The 23,563-nt window shown below is 33.8% G+C and overlaps 1 protein-coding gene across 2 annotated transcripts in view; it reads right to left on the bottom strand.

Annotated features, from left to right (window-relative positions):
• The window catches only part of EYS (eyes shut homolog), a 2,056,951-nt gene that overhangs the window by 1,966,998 nt on the left and 66,390 nt on the right, over window positions 1–23,563 (bottom strand). The gene's annotated exons all lie outside the window — the stretch shown is intronic.

Raw genomic sequence — 23,563 nt, 5'->3', positions numbered from 1 at the left:
CTGCACCACGGACTTGAGATTTAGAAGTGAATGATGGTCATTTGGCAAATGGGGATAATATCTCTGTAGGTTTATGAGGTCCTAACTTTGGTGAATGAAAATACAATTTGCCTTCATAAATTGCTTACATTTTTTTCTGAAGAAAGATATAAATCATGCTGCTATAAAGACACATGCACACGTATGTTTATTGTGGCACTATTCACAATAGCAAAGACTTGGAACCAACCCAAATGTCCAACAACGATAGACTGGATTAAGAAAATGTGGCACATATACACCATGGAATACTATGCAGCCATAAAAAATGATGAGTTCATGTCCTTTGTAGGGACATGGATGAAACTGGAAAACATCATTCTCAGTAAACTATCGCAAGGACAAAAAACCAAACACTGCATGTTCTCACTCATAGGTGGGAATTGAACAATGAGAACACATGGACACAGGATGGGGAACATCACACTCCGGGGACTGTTGTGGGGTGGGGGGAGGGGGAAGGGACAGCATTAGGAGATATACCTAATGCTAAATGACGAGTTAATGGGTGCAGCAAACCAACATGGCACATGGATACATACATAAAAAACCTGCACATTCTGCACATGTACCCTAAAACCTAAAGTATAATAATAAATAAAAAATAAATTTAAAAAGATATTTTTATAATTCCATCTATTAATATTTCTTTGAATCCCCTATTATCTGAGAAGGCAATCTATCTTGAAATGAAAATAATATAGAGGTTTAATACGTTAACCTGGAAACACTTTATAATACATATCACATTGAAGAGTTCCTACATAACTACTCTTCTGTACATTTTAAACTTGAGCTTTATTATCTGTTTTTTGTAAACCCCAGAGCTTTCTTAACAAGCATTATGAAAAATCTTTTAAATAAGACAACAACATTTTAGGTTTCTATTCCTTTTTTTCCCTCAGAGCTTTCAAAGAAATTTCTGAGCATAATCTGTTGTATAAATTATACTAGCAGGTTATGATTGTTTGGGGTACTTCCTCGATTTTTCACATTTAAAAATAAAACTGCTCATGTTTTTTTTGTTTGTTTGTTTCAAACAGCAAGTAGAAAAATTGTCATATAGAATGTTACCTGTAAACTTTATCTTTGTTCACGTTTTAGATTTTTTTCCTTGATTTGAATGACTTTTTCTTTCTTTTCAGGTACTTATAAGTGAATTATTTTCAAATTGTACTTTTTAAGTAATAGATGTGGAAAAAATAGGAATACTGAATTATTATGTCCTTAAAGTCTCCTCTCAACAAATACCAGGAGATTTCCAGTTTTCTTTTACGTAGTTTGGTTGGAATTAGTTCTGTTTTGATTAATAGTCATGAACAATGTGTTTGTTCTGCCCTCTTTTTTAAATATGGGAGCGAGTTGATGTTGGTAATTATGTAATATTTCTCTCAACTTTGCTATAAAACAGGAAGAATTTCATTCAACTTCCGATCACATTTGAATTAGATACCAGAAGACTAATAATAAGTAATTTTACAATGTTGATGTATGGGCAATTCTAGGGAAGACTCAAAACACAGAAAACATAAAAGGGAAAATTCACACAATTAATTACGTTTAAAAATTCATATGGAAACACATTAAAGAGTCCAAAAGAGAAAAGGGAAAAGTAAAGCCATGAAATACAAACTATCCATATGAGTACTAAAATACCAAGGTTTGGGTTATACATGTGTATATATTTGTGAAAATTTGGAATGTATAATTAAGGTTTGTGCATTTTATTATATGTAAATTTTACATTAAAATAAATAAATTTGAACTCTAGTTAATGATAGTAATAATAAGGTATTTAAGGGAAAGTATGCTGATTCCTGCAAAGTATTTTAAATTGCATCCAAAAATAAGGTAGAATAATGTATGGATAGGATGAAGGAAATATGGATTGGTTTGTGCCACAAGTTTAAATAAATATTAGTGTTGGAATCTAGGTGGTAGATCAATGATGTTCATTGTAAAAGACCTTTAAATTCACTGCCTTTTTTTTTTTTTTGAGACAGGGTCTTGCTCTGTCACACAGGCTGGAGTGCAGTGGCACAATCGTGACTCACTGTGGCCTCAATTTCCCACGCTCAAGCTAGTCTCCCACCTTAGTTTCCTGAGTAGTTGGGACTAAACGTGTGGCCGACCATGCCCAGCTATTTTTATTTTTTTTTTTGTAGAGATGGGGTTCTCACTATTTTTCCCAGGCTGGTCTTGAACTCCTGGACTCAAGCAATCCTCCTGCTTGGCCTCCCAAATTGCTGAGATTACAGGCATGAGTCACCACACCAGCTTTCATTGCACATTTGAAATTTTCATAATAAAATGCTGAAAAATTTCTACATGATGATCTCAAATAATATAATGCAATTGAATACCAATGAAAAATTGCATTGACATGAATGGTATCAACAAAAAATTTGAAATAAACACACAAGTGAAAAAATATGAAAATAATGCATAACTTCATTGTCAATCACATAAATTAAAATTAAATTGATATTTATTCTATTATGTCTTGAAAGAAGAAAATAAATTATAATACACAAGGTTTTTGGGGGTGAGGGTGTTGAGAATTATATACAATGTCCACGTGTATATCAATTTGTACAGCCTTTTAGAAATACTCCTTTTGAATATATGTCTAATATATTTAATGACATTACCTTTGATTCAGCAATTCAAATTTTAGAAATGTATTTTCATAAAACATTGAAAGATTGGACGCAAAGATATATATCCATAAGTTTACAGTTATCAAATTGAAAGTATATAACCTACATATTTAGCAAATTATTTGATTAAATACATTTGGTATAAATAATATGATTAAAATTTTTTATTGTATTGTAAGCACTGATATAGATTTATATTTATGGACATAAAAAGATAGCCACACTTTTTTGAGTGAAAAAGGCAAGCTATGAAAAATTATGTTGAATATATATGTGTGTGTATGTGTGTATATATTTATATATGTTTGCATAAAAGAATAAATGTCTGAAAATGTAGAATAAAATAAAATTTGCTATTCTTGAAATGCTGTATTGTGGTCAATGTTTACTTTCCTTTTATACATTTCCTTTTACACATTTCAGTAGTTTGAAAAGTAAAAATAAACATTTACAGATCAAAACTTGAGGAAATATTTCACATCAGATATAATGAATAATTAATATTCTTAATGTACTGAGTTCTTACAGTTAAAAAACTACCAACAGCAGCAAATTTTTAAAAACAATATTTATTTACATGACAAAATGTTAGTCTCTAGGAAATACAGAGAATAAGAAATATAGATGAAAAGTACTCCTTACCTTCCACATATTTAGAACCAGTATTCAAAAATAGTTTTAAAAATATGTTTAACCACTCTAAATGTACATTAATATTCTATACACACAAGTGTGAAATGATCACATCAAAGTAAAACTATTTATTGCTTTATATTTACTTACTACATATTCCAAGCTATACTAAAATGTATTTAAAATATAATTCTAATTGCCTAAAGAAAGCATACGAATTTGTATACATAAAATACCATTTTCGTAAAATGAAATTCCAAGATAAATTTGTTGAATTTTGTTTTTTTGAAAAGGATTATAAATGACATTTAGATTATATCATCCTTTATGAGTTCAAAGAAGAAATGAAATCTCCTTTGAATGTAGCACCATTCTGCCCCGATTAGATCAATTTTGGACATTGATCATTGTAATTAATTACTCTTAGCTTTCAGGATGATGCACAACTCAAAATATGGAAAACTGAAATTCTATAACAAATACAACTGGCTTTACAACATCTGAACCATTTAATACATTTAAAATTACTTTAATGAACAGTAAAAGTTAAAGTTATTGACTCAAAATTTTAATCAGCTTGACTATCCTTCTGCATCTAAATATGAATTAAACAATCTTAAAGATAGAAATCTAACCACAGACAGATGTAAGTAAAAAAGAGAAGTTTACCAGTTTACTTTTTTCTAATATCTGAGTTGAATTAGTCTCTTCCAAAGTATTTTTTTTTTGCAATTTTGAATTTACCGGTTATTTTAATGAATGAAGAAATAATAATGGGATATAATGTCTTAAGCAGGAATGAGTAGAATATACAAAAATCTCATCTAAGAACAGGAATGAGATATTAGATATTTATTTATGAAAACTGAATAATAAAAATGATCTCAGCAAATACACTTAAGTTAGATATTGTGACATAATTTCTTGTGAAACTTTTGAAGTTATTGTTTTGAGGGAACTTTAAATTCTCTCTCAACCACTTGCAATTTAATTAATTAGCTATCAGGCATCAGTGGTATTCAAACTTGCCTCCAGAATCTCATTTACGAGATTTCACCCTGGATCACATTTTTAGTTTGTCATAAAAGTTGGCACTCTGCACAAAACTGGCAAGGCAAAACATTTATTTTCCTCTGTATTCACTTTAAAAAAAAATACTGTCACATCTGACGGAAACCATAGTAACTTCTCTCTAAAACTATTCTTTCTCAACTTTTTACCCTTTGTGCTCTTGACAACTTTTCTACAAATTTCATTGTAACAGAACCAATACAACTAATAAGATTCCTGCTGTAACTTTCCTCACGCCTTCTATTTATTTTTGTCTGTTTATTAAAATAGTACTTTTTATAATAGAGTCACCCTATATTACTGCTTCTTTTAATTACTTTTTGAAAAATAAATACTTTTATTTTTAAGAGGTATGTTTAATCAAACTCATCTCAAATTTATTTTGCATACCTTCAAATATGCATTGTTATCTGAGATAATTAATCTGTTTTAATACAGTCGAACAAAATTTGTGCTTTAAAGTTCATTATTTCAGCGAAAAGAATGGAGTGAAAATCAATTATATTTAAAACCACACACATACATTATGCAGAATTTTCTCCTTTGAGAATTGATGTTCACAGAAATAAAATGCCACTCTGTTTAGTTGGAAAATGCAGTTATTAGAAAATTACATTTCCCATTCAATATGATATTGGAGGTGTGTTTTTCATAGATAGCTCTTATTATTTTGAGATACGTCCCATCAATACTTAATTTATTGAGAGTTTTTAGCATGAAGGCTTGTTGAATTTTGTCAAAGGCCTTTTCTGCATCTATTGAGATAATCATGTGGTTTTTGTCTTTGGTTCTGTTTATATGCTGGATTACATTTATTGATTTGCGTATGTTGAACCAGCCTTGCATCCCAGGGATGAAGCCCACTTGATCATGGTGGATAAGCTTTTTGATGTGCTGCTGGATTCGGTTTGCCAGTATTTTATTGAGGATTTTTGCATCAATGTTCATCAAGGATATTGGTCTGAAATTCTCTTTTTTGGTTGTGTCTCTGCCAGGCTTTGGTATCAGGATGATGCTGGCCTCATAAAATGTGTTAGGGAGGATTCCCTCTTTTTCTGTTGATTGGAATAGTTTCAGAAGGAATGGTACCTGTTCCTCCTTGTACCTCTGGTAGAATTCAGCTGTGAATCCGTCAGGTCCTGGACTCTTTTTGGTTGGTAAGCCATTGATTATTGCCACAATTTCAGAGCCTGTTATTGGTCTATTCGGAGATTCAACTTCTTCCTGGTTTAGTCTTGGGAGGGTGTATTTGTCGAGGAATTTATCCATTTCTTCTAGATTTTCTAGTTTATTTGCATAGAGGTGTTTGTAGTATTCTCTGATGGTAGATTGCATTTCTGTGGGATCGGTGGTGATATCCCCTTTATCATCTTTTATTGCATCTATTTGATTCTTCTCTCTTTTCTTCTTTATTAGTCTTGCTAGCAGTCTATCAATTTTGTTGATCTTTTCAAAAAACCAGCTCCTGGATTCATTAATTTTTGAAGGGTTTTTTGTGTCTCTATTTCCTTCAGTTCTGCTCTGATTTTAGTTATTTCTTGCCTTCTGCTAGCTTTTGAATTTGTTTGCTCTTGCTTTTCTAGTTCTTTTAATTGTGATGTTAGAGTGTCAATTTTGGATCTTTCCTGCTTTCTCTTGTGGGCATTTAGTGCTACAAATATCCCTCTACACACTGCTTTGAATATGTCCCAGAGATTCTGGTATGTTGTGTCTTTGTTCTCATTGGTTTCAAAGAACATGTTTATTTCTGCCTTCATTTTGTTATGAACCCAGTAGTCATTCAGGAGCAGGTTGTTCAGTTTCCATGTAGTTGAGCGGTTTTGAGTGAGTTTCTTAATCCTGAGTTCTAGTTTGATTGCACTGTTGTCTGAGAGGCAGTTTGTTATAATTTCTGTTCTTTTACATTTGCTGAGGAGAGCTTTATTTCCAACTATGTGGTCAATTTCGGAATAGGTGTGGTGTGGTGCTGAGAGGAATGTATATTCTGTTGATTTGGGGTGGAGGGTTCTGTAGATGTCTATTAGGTCCGCTTGGTGCAGAGCTGAGTTCAATTCCTGGGTATCCTTGTTAACTTTCTGTCTCGTTGATCTGTCTAATGTTGACAGTGGAGTGTTAAAATCTCCCATTATTATTGTGTGGGAGTTTAAGTCTCTTTGTAGGTCACTCAGGACTTGCATTCCCTTTGAAAACTGGCACAAGACAGGGATGCCCTCTCTCACCACTCCTATTCAACATAGTGTCGGAATTTCTGGCCAGGGCAATTAGGCAGGAGAAGGAAATAAAGGGTATTCAATTAGGAAAAGAGGAAGTCAAATTGTCCCTGTTTGCAGATGATACGACTGTATATCTAGAAAACCCCATTGTCTCACCCCAAAATCTCCTTAAGCTGATAAGCAACTTCAGCAAAGTCTCAGGATACAAAATCAATGTGCAAAAATCACAAGCATTCTTGTACACTAATCACAGACAGAGAGCCAAATCATGAATGAACTACCATGCACAATTGCTTCAAAGAGAATAAAATACTTAGGAATCCAACTTACAAGGGACGTGAAGGAAGTCTTCAAGGAGAACTACAAACCACTGCTCAATGAAATAAAAGAGTTTACAGACAAATGGAAGAATATTCCATGCTCATGGGTTGGAAGAATCAATATCGTGAAAACGGCCATGCTGCCCAACGTAATTTATAGATTCAATGCCATCCCCATCAAGCTATCAATGACTTTCTTCACAGAATTGGAAAAAACTACTTTAAAGTTCATATGGAACCAAAAAAGAACCCGCATCGCCAAGTCAATCCTAAGCCAAAAGAACAAAGCTGGAGGCATGACGCTACCTGACTTCAAACTATACTACAAGGCTACAGTAACCAAAACAGCTTGGTACTGGTACCAAAACAGAGATATAGATCAATGGATCAGAACAGAGCCCTCAGAAATAATGCCACATATCTACAACTATCTGATCTTTGACAAACCTGACAAAAACAACCAATGGGAAAAGGATTCCCTATTTAATAAATGGTGCTGGGAAGACTGGCTAGCCATATGTAGAAAGCTGAAACTGGATCCCTTCCTTACACCTTATACAAAAATTAATTCAAGATGGATTAAAGACTTACATGTTAGTCCTAAAACCATAAAAACCCTGGAAGAAAACCTAGGCAATACCATTCAGGACATAGGCATGGGCAAGGACTTCATGTCTAAAACACCAAAAGCAATGGAAACAAAAGCCAAAATTGACAAATGGGATCTAATTAAACTAAAGAGCTTCTACACAGCAAAAGAAACTACCATCAGAGTGAACAGGCAACCTACAGAATGGGAGAAAATTTTCACAACCTACTCATCTGACAAAGGGCTAATATCCAGAATCTACAATCAACTCAAACAAATTTACAAGAAAAAAACAAACAACCCCATCAAAAAGTGGGTGAAGGACATGAACAGACACTTCTCAAAAGAAGACATTTGTGCAGCCAAAAAACACATGAAAAAATGCTCATCATCACTGGCCATCAGAGAAATGCAAATCAAAACCACAATGAGATACCATCTTACACCAGTTAGAATGGCCATCATTAAAAAGTCAGGAGACAACAGGTGCTGGAGAGGATGTGGAGAAATAGGAACACTTTTACACTGTTGATGGGACTGTAAACTAGTTCAACCATTGTGGAAGTCAGTGTGGCGATTCCTCAGGGATCTAGAACTAGAAATACCATTTGACCCAGCCATCCCATTACTGGGTATATACCCAAAGGACTATAAATCATGCTGCTATAAAGACACATGCACATGTATGTTTATTCCTATTATGATACTTTTAAGTTTCTGGAGCTGTAAATTCCAGACTTTCTACTTCTCTTTGTCAAAAGGTCCATTTTTTTCATTGCAAATATTCTAACCTATGTGCCATAACTACAGGGGAACATCGTATATATAAAGCAAATTATTCTATTCAAATTTGACATATGTCCTCTGTTTCTGACAATATTTCAAAGTCTTCCTAACTGTACTTTATTTGAAACTTCTATAACTTTTCTAGTTTTATTAAGGGATTAATTTTCACAGGATGATTATGATGCTTGCAATATTCAGCTTCCTTATGATCAAAGCCAATTCTAATTCTGCTATTTACTCACAAGCATACTAATTACTTTTTAAAATATCATGTTTATAATAATCAAAATATCTCTCTGTGTAACTTATTCTTTTTCCTAGCAAAAAGCTCATTAGTAGTCATAGGACTCAATAATGTTAATATTCCCAGGATGAATGATACAAAAGATTCATTATCTTTATGCCACACTGGAATCATTGAACTGAATCATTTTATATGATTACAATTATCTTTCAGGCAAGGTACTCATATAAATTTAACTAAATGCTTAAATGGCCTGTTGACCCAAAGGGCACTATTAGTCTTGGCTTGATAATTTAATATATTAATGCCCAGGAAATAATGCATACTTTTTATTCCAGACTTTTTTATTTTTTGAATCAAATAATCGTGTGGGTATAATCAGAATACTGAAGAAAAAAAAAAGCTTCCTTTCTTCTTGGCTACCCTTTCTTGGTATATGCATGTCTTCTTCACTGATTATGATGAAGAATTGAGAGAATTCAACCTACATAAGTTCATTTTCTGTATAATTGCAATTTAAAACTTGAAGCAGCATGCTTCCAACCAGTTTTGGTGAAACTCTAAGAACATAAATAAATTATTTGAAAAGTCAGTATAAAGTATACCTTCAGTCTGAATATAATATGGGTATATAAGAAAGACTATTTCTTATTTTCTCATGAAATCTTAATTTTCTTAGTTTTATGTTTAGTTTTCTTTTTATAGATAAATTCCTTAAAGCCCTAAGTCATGATAAGCAGAAAAAGACTGAAAGGATCCCGAATTAAAATTATTTTATTGTAAAAATTATATTGATTGATCAGAGACAGTTAAATATTATATTTACAAATTCCAATCTGTTTAAATGTCCTATTAGTACACATAAAGTTGTAATAGTAGGGCATTTGCGATTTATCGCAAGATTTCTATACCTTTACAGTACAGTTCTCTGACATTGGCTACGTACAGTAATTTCCCATAGAGCTTTAAAAAATACTAATAAACGGGCCTCAAACCCACTACTTCTGGCTTAATTGGCCTAGGATGTTGCCTCATCATCAGGATTGTTAATAGATCCCCAAGAAGTTTTATTGTTGAGCCAAGCATAGGAAACATTGCTCAAAAGGTATATCAACAGAAGAATAAAGTCTAAAGTGCAAAGTAGACATTCGCTTTATTTTTTTTTTATTTTTTTTTTATTTTTTTGAGACAGAGTCTCGCTCTGTCGCCCAGGCTGGAGTGCAGTGGCGCAATCTCGGCTCACTGCAAGCTCCGCTTCCCGGGTTCACGCCATTCTCCTGCCTCAGCCTCTCCGAGTAGCTGGGACTACAGGCGCCCGCCACCACGCCCGGCTAATTTTTTTGTATTTTTTTAGTAGAGACGGGGTTTCACCGTGGTCTCGATCTCCTGACCTCGTGATCCGCCCGCCTCGGCCTCCCAAAGTGCTGGGATTACAAGCGTGAGCCACCGCGCCCGGCCGACATTTGCTTTAAACTTGTCACATTTCTCAAAATTTATCTAGTAATACAGAAAACACTATTTGCATATAGAAGCCATTGAAAATTGCCCCAACAATACTTATTATCTTAACAATTTCACTAGCAAACTCCAAAAGGAACACTCATAATGGTATAAAAATAAATTATTTAGACATAGCCAGCATTTTAAACAGCTAACAGGATGTTAAAATAATTAATATAACTGTGCTTGGATTGGCATGTGTCTTTGAATGTAAACCCTGTATATATATGTATATGTATGATATATATGTGTATATGTATATATCATATATATATTTATTATGTATGACATATAATCCCGGGTCATTACTATTTTAATCAAAAGATAATTCAGAGCTCATGAAATATGATGAATTGAACTTCCTTGATACTGATTCGGATTGTTGTTTGGTCCATCTATCTGATTACTACTTAAAGAAAAACACAGGTACTAAATTTACTATGAACTGATTAAATTAGGTAATATTAAATTTATTATGCACTGACTAAACTAATTCTTGCAAGCTATAAACTAAATTGTATTTATTAACTGCATTATGGAATAAAAATATTCTCATAAACAAATTCCTAACCCTCTGGAAAAATAATACTTTATTTTAAATATTTCTATTGCTGAGTTAACTAAGCAACAACTAAACATTCTACAATATGAAATGTTAATATCATTTAATTAAAATACATTGTGGATATTGGTATTAGATAATCACTCATTTTATAGTATTAATCATAGAAGTTTTCTTTTCATATATTTTGTAGAATGTTATTAATCTTTATTCTGGTGTGTTATTTATTATAACTTAAAAAAAGCAAGTGATTTAATATAAATTAAGATAGTTTATGTTAGTTGATTGGGGAAAAATAGAATCACTCATCATATTTTCCCTCCTTTTAAGTATTTTTTTATTTACTTATTTTACTTTTTCTGGTTAGAATTTCATCAATTTTATCAAAAATATCAAGGCTGTTTAGGTATGAATTTTTCATGAGCATTATTGTGTAAACAAGATAAATATCTAAAGAAAATAACAATCTTAAAACTTAAATTAACTTTTTTTCTAACCACCCCAGAAGTCTCTGTAAATGAAACATCTACAGAGGCGTCTCAGTTTAGAGATGGTTTTTGCTTCAACTATTTCCATTGCACAGATATACACGTCTGTCTTATAACTTTAATTTTCTTGTCTTTCTTATGAATATAACAGTACATGCAAAATCACATTATTTAGTGTTGGAGAAATCAATATATTAAATTAGCAGTGTCTGGCATACAAAAGATGTTCAGAATATTGGTATATTTGTTGACTAAATTAATTTTATTATTTAATATGGTGGTGACTTCTCTATGGATAAGGTGAGAGACCTAGTTGAATCCTTTCTATGAATATTCTTCAAGCAATCTTGTCAATAATTCACTGTTCATCATAGTAATTATAAACATAAAAAGGAAAAACATCTGTAGTGTGGGAAATCTGAATTTGAAGTATAATTTTAAGTCTGGTACACTGGGTAAGATCATTTTTAAGTGGAAAAGAAAGAAAGAAATGAACCCTGAAATATTCTGTGTGTGAGCATTAGCAGAAATTCAAATACATGATCTGATTGCCAGCCAAACAGAATTTATTTAAATATGTACACAAGTAAATGGGTTTACGTGATTTAGGGTAGTTTTTACAGGTACTAAAAGTTAGCAGATAACTTTGTCTTGAATGTAAGCCATGTGTACAACAGAATGTAAGGATCCAGGCAATTCGTTTAACTGAGTATTGACTTTTTTCAATTATGACGAATTATGATAAAGTGATTAAAAACACACTACCTCCGTCTTCACATAATATATGTTTTCACTTGTAATATGATTTCCTACTTTGATAACTTCAAACCTATTTTTTTTATGATTTTCATACAAATGGTTTATGGTTATTAGGTAAAAATATTTATTTAGATTATGAAATAAAAGAGCCTAAATTAATAAAGTTGGAAACTTTTGCATACTTTTCTTAAACAACTGAAAAAAAAGCAATTTAGTTACTAAAGGCAACATCGTGTCCATGATTAGTACAAAATTTAAAGACATATGTCGTACTGTATACAGTACGACATATGTCTTTAAATTTTACTTATTTCATTTTCCATTATCTTTAGGTTTATATTATTTCACAGATAATAACTACACATTTCATAACTAAATCTGAAATCTATATAAATGCACATTATGAGTGTTTTTGGAGATATAGACCCCCAAACAGATGGTGAGATGCTGAAAATTTAGACTACAATATAAAAATTACTCTTGCTACACTGTACTTCACCAAAATACACAGGACTAGTTAACAATTACACTCTAATTAAAGAATCTTGTTGTCTGGGGTCAAAGCTTTAATTCATTTAATGTCCATATATTTGATAAAAATGGTAATATCTATGGATATCTCCAGAAAAGCTCTCCACCTAGCAATATCCATGCCTGTGAAAGGACCCAGAATATCTTGTATTAAAAAATTATATATATGTTGGATGTAGTCCAATGAATGTCATGACTCAGAAGAAAGTACAATAAATCATGTTCCCCATAGATGACCAGTTGTCTCCACAAAATGCACATTTGTTATAAAATGCACAAAAATGAACTTGCTGTACTTAAAATGGATCTACAGGAGGTTTACTCTACTTGGCAAGAAAAACATTTACATTATTAGATAGAGAAAGTGGTTGCATCAATTATAGCAAATAAATGACAGTATTTGTTTTTTATTTGTCATTATTCTTAAATCCTCTAGAGGCAAAATGGTTAATGAAACACTTCTCAGCCTGCATTTATATGCCAGCCTTTTAAAAAATCTGTAAATATTCAAATACAATCTATGCATATTCTGTAGTAATCTTTAAAGACTATCAATAAAGATTATAGACATAAACACATACATGCATGTTTGTGTGTGCATGTATACACACTATAAAGGCTAGTCCTTGCGAAAGATGAGAGGTATGTTCTCATTGTTCATTATCTATTCAAAACCACTAGTTTACCGCTACACTGTGCAGAATCAAACAAAACTTTCTAGAACATACCACAAGGTGAAATTCAATCATGGTGTTTGCTATTTTAAAAATCTGAAAAATGTTGCTTGGTAACTTGTCTGCAAGTAGGTTGTTTAATTGAATTCGAAAAATTATTTTAAAATACTTTGCAAATTACTTTGTCCTTTCATGTTTAATTTTATATCTACATTACTATTGATCAATACCTTGCTTGAGACAAAGTCTAGGGTACTTTGCAGTTTTCATCTTTTGAACAAGACTGGCAAGTAGTGGGTATTAAATGAGCATTGGCCAATTTGAATGAATATTCTGAGGAAAATAATTCATCCCAGTTATCTGAATATTCAAAACTGAGTTCATTTTATTTATATATATGTGTGTGTGTGTATATATATAAATATATATATTTAGTACATATACACGTACTCTATATATTATCTATGTAGACACGAAGCTAAATGATGTTTACTCTGCCACATTTTTACTGTCTTTTGGATAATATGATTTTTAATTTTTTAAATATTATGTTTTCTTGAGATCAGATATATATATTTGATTTTTAAAGTATGTTTTCCCCCAGGGCATCTACACAAATACTTCTCAGATATGGTTACTTAGAAAAAAAAGTTCTCAGCCACGCGCAGTGGCTTACGCCTGTAATCCCAGCACTTTGGGAGGCCAAGACGGGTGGATCATGAGGTCAGGAGATCAAAGCCAACCTGGCTAACACGGTGAAACCCTGTCTCTACTAAAAATACAAAAAATTAGCTGATCGTGGTGGTGGGCGCCTGCAGTTCCAGCTACTTGGGAGGCTGAGGCGAGAGAATGGCGTGAGGCCACGAGGCGGAGCTTGCTGTGAGCCTAGATTGCACCACTGCACTCCAGCCTGGGCGACAGAGCAAGACTGTCTCAAAAAAGAAAAAAAAAAAAAAAAAAGAAAAAAAAATTATCAAATAGTATGAACACAAATTAATTTGATGTGAACTTCTTGACACAGAATTATATCAAGAGTTAGAAGAACATGTTAATGCATTAGCATCAAGTATTAAACATTTACAGTTTTCAGTTTTAAGTAATTAATTTTATTAAATTATATATTTTAGTATAATGGAAGGCTGATACTCAATTTTTAAAGCCAGCTTTTATTCTACATGTTTTACTCATTTTTTCTGATGTAATGACATTTTTCTAGTGTTAATAGTCATATAAAATGTTTCTGCTCTGTGAATTTCTTCACTAATTCTTGTGTTTAAGTCTTCTGAGTTTGTTTTAATTCACTCAAAATTATTTGTTCACTCTCTAGAAATTCATTACTCTTGCAAATAATCAAATCATTGTTTAAGACAACTGATGTGTTAATCAACCTTGATTGCTTCAAATAATAAACCCACAAGTTAGACCAATTTTAAGACTAATTTTATTGAACCAGAGAATTTAATATGGCATTATTTTCCTATATGTTTTAAGAAGTAAATCTTTAGGCCGGGCGCAGTGGATCACACCTGTAATCCTAGCACTTTGGGAGGCCAAGGTGGGTGGATCACGAGGTCAAGAGATTGAGACCATCCTGGCCAAAATGGTGAAACCCCGTGTCTACTAAAAATACAAAAATTAGCTGGGCGTGGTGGCGAGTGCCTGTACTCACAGCTACTCGGAAGGCTGAGGCAGGAGAATAGCTTGAACCCAGGAGGTCAAGGTGGCAGTGAGCCGAGATAATGCCACTGTACTCCAGCCTGGTGACAGAGTGAGACTTTGTCTCAAAAAAAAAGTAAACCTTTATTTTCTAATAAAACTAAGAAAAAATAAATATGTATATATCTTAGTTCAATATTGTTAATTCAATTGGTGACTAATCACTATGACTAATTAATACATTGAAGCTTCTAAAAAGCTTAAAGACTTACATGTTAGACCTAAAACCATATTTCCCTGGCTTATTTATACGAATTAAGTATTGAACATGTGTACAAACATTAAAACAAATAAAAATTAAACATCATATGTAGTTACAAAAAATGATTTCTAACATTAGGATATGGATTTTTATGGAAAAGGAGAAATATTTTTATACTTTCTTCGATCTTTAGTTTAGGTGATTTTAAATAACTTTAATGTGCTTGTTTCTGCAGATATTCATTAAACATCAAGAGTGTTAGAAACCTATGTATAACTAAGAAATGTTGACTTGGAGAAAAAATATTGTTTCACCTCTGATCTATATTTGATATTAATTGAGCAGGTTGAAAATATAACAAAAGCCTGTGAACGAAGCTATTGATTTACTTATGAGTGACTTAAAATATCTAGTTTACTAGTGACATTCAGAATGCAAATTAATAGAGAAAAAGAAATTCACTTGTTACGACTTCAAAAACTATTCTACCACATATCTATTGGTAAATGTTTAATGATACATGAATTAAAATTATATAAAATTAGCAAGGTATATTGGTAAATGTTTAATGAGACCTGAATTAAAATTATATAAAATTAGCAAAATAAGTTCATATGGTATTATTTATAATTTTTATTTTTATATGTTTCCTTGATGTGTCTCTCTTACCGAGTTCTAATATGATGAATCACCAAATATAGATAATCATAGCATTCAATGAAGAGAAGTTGTTTTTTTTTTTCATTATACTTTACGTTTTAGGGTACATGTGCACAATGTGCAGGTTTGTTACATATGTATCCATGTGCCATGTTGGTGTGCTGCATCCATTAACTCGTCATTTAGCATTAGGTATATCTTCTAATGCTGTCCCTCCCCCCTCCCCCCACCCCACAACAGTCCCCAGAGTGTGATGTTCCCCTTCCTGTGTCCACATGTTCTCATAGTTCAATTCCCACCTATGAGTGAGAACATGTGGTGTTTGGTTTTTTGTCCTTGCGATAGTTTACTGAGAATGATGTTTTCCAGTTTCATCCATGTCCCTACAAAGGACATGAACTCATCATTTTTTATGGCTGCATAGTATTCCATGGTGTATATGTGCCACATTTTCTTAATCCAGTCTATCGTTGTTGGACATTTGGGTTGGTTCCAAGTCTTTGCTATTGTGAATAGTGCCGCAATAAACATACGTGTGCATGTGTCTTTATAGCAGCAATAATGCCGCATATCTAAAACTATCTGATCTTTGACAAACCTGACAAAAACAACCAATGGGAAAAGGATTCCCTATTTAATAAATGGTGCTGGGAAAACTAGCTAGCCATATGTAGAAAGCTGAAACTGGATCCCTTCCTTACACCTTATACAAAAATTAATTCAAGATGGATTAAAGACTTACATGTTAGACCTAAAACCATAAAAACCCTAGAAGAAAACCTAGGCAATACCATTCAGGACATAGGCATGGGCGAGGACTTCATGTCTAAAACACCAAAAGCAATGGAAACAAAAGCCAAAATTGACAAATGGGATCTCATTAAACTAAAGAGCTTCTGCACAGCAAAAGAAACTACCATCAGAGTGAACAGGCAACCTACAGAATGGGAGAAAAATTTTGCAACCTATTTATCTGACAAATGGCTAATATCCAGAATCTACAATGAACTCAAACAAATTTACAAGAGAAAAACAAACAACCCCATCAAAAAGTGGGCGAAGGACATGAACAGACACTTCTCAAAAGAAGACATTTACGGCCGGGCGCGGTGGCTCACGCTTGTAATCCCAGTACTTTGGGAGGCCGAGGCGGGCGGATCACGAGGTCAGGATATCGAGACCACGGTGAAACCCCGTCTCTACTAAAAATACAAAAAATTAGCCGGGCGTGGTGGCGGGCGCCTGTAGTCCCAGCTACCCGGAGAGGCTGAGGCAGGAGAATGGCGTGAACCCGGGAGGCGGAGCTTGCAGTGAGCCGAGATTGCGCCACTGCACTCCAGCCTGGGCGACAGAGCAAGACTCCGTCTCAAAAAAAAAAAGAAGACATTTATGCAGCCAAAAGACACATGAAAAAATGCTAATCATCACTGGCCATCAGAGAAATGCAAATCAAAACCACAATGAGCTACCATCTCACACTAGTTAGAATGGCCATCATTAAAAAGTCAGGAAACAACAGGTGCTGGAGAGGATGTGGAGAAATAGGAACACTTTTACACTGTTGGTGGGACTGTAAACTAGTTCAACCATTGTGGAAGTCAGTGTGGCGATTCCTCAGGGATCTAGAACTAGAAATACCATTTGACCCAGCCATCCCATTACTGGGTATATACCCAAAGGACTATAAATCATGCTGCTATGAAGAGAAGTTACGTGAGTTAATTAACAGGTGTTTATAAAGCTGTGGTGTTATGCTGTCACTAATCTTTCCTTGTGGCAAATATTGTGGCACACTATAGAAAAAAATAATAAAACTAAACAAAACTAAAAATAAGCAGTTCCCAAGTCTCCAAGCACAAGACAGAGATGCCTATAAATTTAACTGAACAACTTTTCCAGTTTATGTCAGCAATAAAAGGATATCTAAACGGAGACCAGAATGAGAAGAATCGTTTGTCCTTCTCAGCTGATTCTCTCTGGGGCTCACTCTTCTCCCCGGTTGGTTAATCTATTGTTTACTTCATACAGGTTAGACGCAGAGGAGAACCTCTGGAGATGAGAAATTTGAACTTTGTATTTTTCTTCTTTATTTCTACAGGCTACGCTGAAAACAGTTGCTCTGTATCCAGTTAGCCGTAAGTTAGAGCACCAACTTAAATTACCTTGAAATACATCAACTTTTTATAAATTTTCTGATTTAGAGATTTCAAAATTACTTCTCCTATTAATCAAATATTCCTTAGACATGTTTTCCATTATTATTATAATATTATTATTATTAAAATAATAGTAGTAGCTACATTCCTTTACACATTATTCAATTATGGTAAGTAATTTGCATATTTTTTTCTTATTTAAGGTCTATACAACAGTTTTATGGGATGGTGGTGTTAAAATTATTTTTCCTTGGAATAATAAGAATAAATATTTAGGACACCTGGTTTGGATTATTGCATGGGAGAAAAATGTACTTCAAAGCAGACTATCATTGTTAAGATTGTTGCATTTCTTGAGTTAATCAAGAGTAAGACCACATTTTTAATGAGTATCTCTTACTATATAGGAATAATATTTTTTTTTTCTGGTTTTGAAACAGTATCTGTCACCCAGGCAGGAGTGCAGTGGGGCAGCTGCAGCTCACTGCAGCCTCAACCTCCTGGGTCCAGTGGTCCTTCCAACATCACCCTCCCAAGTAGGTGGAACTATAAGCATGCACAACACCACCCAACTAATTTTCAAATTATTCCTACAGGTGAGACCTGTCTATGTTGCCCAGGCTTGTCTCAAAATCCTGGGCTCATGTGATTCTCCCACCTCAGATTCCCAAAGTACTGAGATTGTAGGCCTGGGCCTCTGCGCTTGACCATTCTCCTTTTTAATACCTCAATTTGAGATGTGGCCAGGCAAGCAGTAGACCTTACTTCTAATTACAGAATTGGGAGGAAAGAAAGAGTCTGAGCTCTGGGCACACGAGCTGATGCAGCTGATGTACAATGTCCTGCTAGATAACCTCCAAACCCTTGGTTGTAATTTTCTCAATCTCTATTTTTCGTAGGAACTTGGTAGAAAGCAAGGGACAGCGAAGTCATCATCCAGGAGGAACTAACATGAAAAACATTTTGCAGATATATTATTATTTTAAAATCATTTGCCTTAATTTTTAAACCGCTTATATAAAATGAATGTTTATCCCTTGAAATGAACTACATTAAAATTTAATGCAGATATTTCAGGTGCCTTCAGCTCAAAATAATTTGGGTAATTTTTAACAATTGTTTATAATAAATAAATTTATCTTTAAAGGACAGCTGAGATACATAATTTTTATGAATTTACACTTACAAATTTTTAGTATAGTATTGTGCCTAGGGGAAAGTTTAATACATAATAGGTATTCAGTAAAAACTTTTTGAAAAAATAATTGAAGAGATAATAGGTAAGCCTAGATTTGCCATTTAATCAGTTCAGTTCAGGGTCTTGAGTATGTACATATGAATCACTGTTAAATAAACATGGAATTATTTTGTGAATTAAAAGTAATGTATGTACATTTCTTAGATGATGTCTAACATGCAGTAGACATCCAATGAGTCATAAATGGTGCATAGTGTTTACTTTTGGAATAAAGTGGGACTGAAGAGAATTGGTATTTTCTCTGTCTCTCTTGTATAACCTAGCATAACTCACCTTTCTTGAACATAGGCTCATGTTGAGTGGGAAGCAAGGGAGTAATCACATGGAAGAATGTTCTGCTTTCAGGAATTAATGCATCCTATTCCTAAATAATTAACTACAGGTAAGTATATGATAGATGGATGGATAGACAGATAGGCAGACAGGCAGATATTCTCAAACAGCAATTAAAGTAAACATTACAACTTAATTCAATATCTCATATTACAGTTCAAGACTTTGAGAAACTATTTTCTAAAATAATGATATTAGCAATAGAAGAGACACACGTAGTGGCTATATAGAAATCTCAAACTTATACAAAAGCAATGAAAGTTCCCCTGATAGATATCAGTATGGGAATGTTATTACATTAAACCCTGTATTTTAAAATGACTTAGTATTGTGGTTGGCAGTTTTGCCTCCTTAATCCTCAAACCCTTGATATTACACCTATGAATATGTCAGCTTACATGCTAAAAGAAACTTTGCAGAGGTGATGAAGGGTATGATGAGGAGACTATCCTGGATTAGACAGTTTCAGTCTAATCACTCTAGCGCTTAAAGAAGGAGAGCCTTTTTTCAGCTGAATTCAGAAAGATGCTGTGATGGTTAATATTGAGTGTCAGCTTGATTGGATCTAAGGATGCAAAGTATTGTTCCTGGGTTTGTTTGTGAGGGTGTTGCCAAAGGAGATTAACATTTGAGTCAGTGTGCATAGGGAGAGGCAGGCCTACCCTCAATCTGGATGGGCATCATTTAATCAGCTGCCAGAGTGCCTAGAATAAAGCAGGCAGGAGAAGGTGGAAGACCAGACCCGCTGAGTCTTCCCGCCTTCATTTTTCTTCTGTGCTGGATGGTTCCTGCTCTCAAACACCAAACTGCAAGTTCTTCAGCTTTGGACCTTTTGGACTTACACTACTGTATGTCAGGGGCTCTTGGGCCTTTGGCCACAGACTAAAGATTGCACTGTTGGCTTCCCTACTTTTCAGGTTTTGGGACTTGGACTGGCCTCCTTGCTCCTCAGCTTTCAGATGGCCTATTGTGGGACTTCACCTTGTGATCGTGTGAGTCAATTCTTAATAAACTCCCCTTTATATACACATCTGTCCTATTAGTGTTGTTCCTCTAGTGAGCCTTGAATAATACAGATGCTCTGGAAAAGGGAGGGAGGGGAGAAATTCAAAGCCTGAGAAAATTTCAACCTAGAGGAAGGGGGCTGTTAGACAGGGAAAGTGGGCCGCCTCTAGAGGCTGAGAAGACCTCGAGCCAATTGTCAGTAGGAAAACAGGGACCTCAATCTCAAAATCAAAATGCACTGAATTCTGCCAGCAATCTGAGTGAGCAAGGAAACTGATTATCTTATATTCCCCGAAAAGCCATGGTACTCTGTCAACACTTCAACTTCTTCCTGGGGAGACTTGGAGCAGAGAAACTAGCTGAAATCACCAAATTCTGACCTCTTGAAACTGTGAGATAATCTATTTGTGTTGTTTTGTTTCACTAAGGTTGTGGCAATTTGTTATAGCAACAGAAAACTAATGCAGGCATAATGGAGGATTCAGACAATTACAAATTTATCCAGCTTTCATTTGCTTACTTTTAAATCTTTCCAATATGAACAACAAAAACATGTTAATTTTATGACTTGCCTCAGTTAACAAAATGAAAGTTCTGGTGTGAAAATGTTAATATAATACCACATATTTTAGGCAAAAGAGGTTGTGAAATAGTCTTATATAATTATAACATACGTATTTTCTATTTTTATGTTTACTGAATAAATGAAATTTAAAGAGTTTGCGTTAAGTTTCTGAAAATTAAACACAATTGCTTATATGCAAATTGAAAACCTGCATCATTGGTTGAAATCTAACTATTTTGTTTTGTTTTTTATTTGAAATTACAGTGACAATGATTTCCATTTAGCTCTAAAGCCATTAAGCAAGACAAATTTCTCAAGAAAAGGTTCTTAATGTAGTCCCTGAAGTTAAATGTAACAATTATCTATCTAAAATTGCTCTTGGAATTCTACATCACAATAATCATTTGCAAATGTAATATTTTTCAGTTACCAAAACTATTTTACCTTTACTGAACTTTCCTGTGGCTGTTCTGAAATTATTCCTTCCCTTCCTTTAATTGCAGATTTTTCAAATGTAGCTTCCAGATAGCAGCTTCCAGGTAGCAATCATGATCTAAATCACTGAAGCCTGTGTAGTGATATGTAGTCTCCTAGTCCCTAAGAGGTTCCACAAATATCATCTTCTATACACGTTTTGAACCTCCTAGACGATGATACAAAGCACTTATAGTCAGACTATTCAGTCCTGGGAGATTTTTGAGGTCTAAAATCTCACAGTGATTATTTGGTTCTTGTATTTGTTGTTCATCAAGTCACATAGTTCATCAAATTCATTTCTGGCTCAGACCTTGCCACATTTAGGGCCTAAAACAGAGCCACTACCTAGAGTTTGCTTGAATCCTAAGGCCAAGATCATAGTCTTTGTTTTCTTGTTATTGTTGTTATCTTCTATATGCATTTAGTAATCTCATATCACTGGGAAGTCTAGAATGTCCAAAAGCCTAGACGATGTACTGTGGCACTCACATGATCCCTTTGATAAGGGTGAGAGTCTATATAGGGATAGATGCAATGAATAAACTAAACCTTAATCCACTCCCTGTATAATTGAATCTGTTTTAAACAAACCTTAATTTTTTAATTAAAGCTCCTCTGACCATTGAAATCAATAGTATTTGTATACCTAAAACAAGCCATGGACCCGAATAAGGAGTAGATTAGAATATAAACCAGGAATGGAGTAAAGAGGTCAAACGTGAGGAATGACTAATTTACAAAATAACAAATACAAAGATAGTAACAAATATCTCAGCCTCAAGGTTGTAATTAATAATGATAATAATAGTAATAATAGATACATATTGACTACGTGTGTGCAGGGCAGTGTTTTATGTATTGTATGGACTCATAAGAACAGAGAGCCCCCGGCTCAAAGGAAATGGGCATATTATGTAAAAAAAAAACAAAAAAAAAAAAAAAAAAACCACACACAAACAAAAACCATCTTGTTAAAAACCAATATATTTCAGGTTTTCTTTTCTTTCTTTCCTTCTTTCAGCCTGCCTTTCTTTCTCTTTCCTTCCTTTTCTTTCTTTCTTTGTTTATTTATTTCTTTCTTTCTATCTCTTTCCTTTCCTGGTTTATCTTCATATAAATATTGATTACCTGAAATTCGTGCTACTGTAACAATGACAATAAAATGCACAGTATTTACTTTAAGTCTGGGCAGTAAACAGCAAGGGAATTCTTACTGGAGGCTGTAAGAATGGCAATTTGTATTATGCAACAGTGAAACATAAAACTGTCACTTGTGATACCATGAAAGAGAGAAAATATCCCAGTGAACCTGTAGCTTTAGGTCAAAAGTTGAACAAGTTTAACAAAGAGAATTTGCAATGGTTGCATTTGTAATGGTACCATAGGAAAGAGATGAGCTTAGAAAATAATTCAATGGTTTTCATGCAAAAAATATGATGGCATTGTTCAGAATTCTAGGGGTGTGTAGGGTTGAAACACATTTTTAACCACAAACATTAAAAAGCAAAATTGAAAAATGATTTGATCAGCAAAGGTCAATCAGAACTCAGATTCACAGTAAAGTGTATGACTATCACGCTCACTGTTAAAACTATACAGTAGTTTAAGATGATGATCAGTCAATCCTTTCAGCTGAACAAATACTGCAAGGAAATGAGACTGAAGGTGAGGCTGTTCTACAGAATCCTGGCAGGATCAAGGTACCCAAAATTAAATCTAAAGGGAGAGTCATATCATTAAAAGAAGAGTAGGTTTTATAACCAGAAGTTATCACACACACACAAAAGACTTGAATCTTTAAGGGGGTTATTCTGAAGCTGTCATCACAGGGTTAACAAGAATTCTGGACAGAAATATAGTTACAAGTACGCATTAGTCAGGCAGCAATTTGATCCACTTCCTTGTAACCAAAGTCAAAGTCACTAGATATCGACCATGTGCATGCCCATTGTTCTTATAGGTAGGATCTCTGAAGTCAGAATCGTAAGACTTTTAAGAATCCTGAATTCCAGCAGAACAGCTGATGCCAACCCGAAAACCCCACCTGAGAACCAAATCAGCATGAGAATGCAGTTTCTTCTTCTCCCTGTCTCATGACTGCACCTTGCACTCTTCAACTAAC

The sequence above is a fragment of the Hylobates moloch genome, unplaced genomic scaffold, assembly GCF_009828535.3.
Source record: "Hylobates moloch isolate HMO894 unplaced genomic scaffold, HMol_V3 SCAFFOLD_2, whole genome shotgun sequence".
NCBI lineage: Eukaryota > Metazoa > Chordata > Mammalia > Primates > Hylobatidae > Hylobates > Hylobates moloch.
Note: the sequence above shows the minus strand (reverse complement) of the source record. Positions and strands in the feature narration are given on the sequence as shown.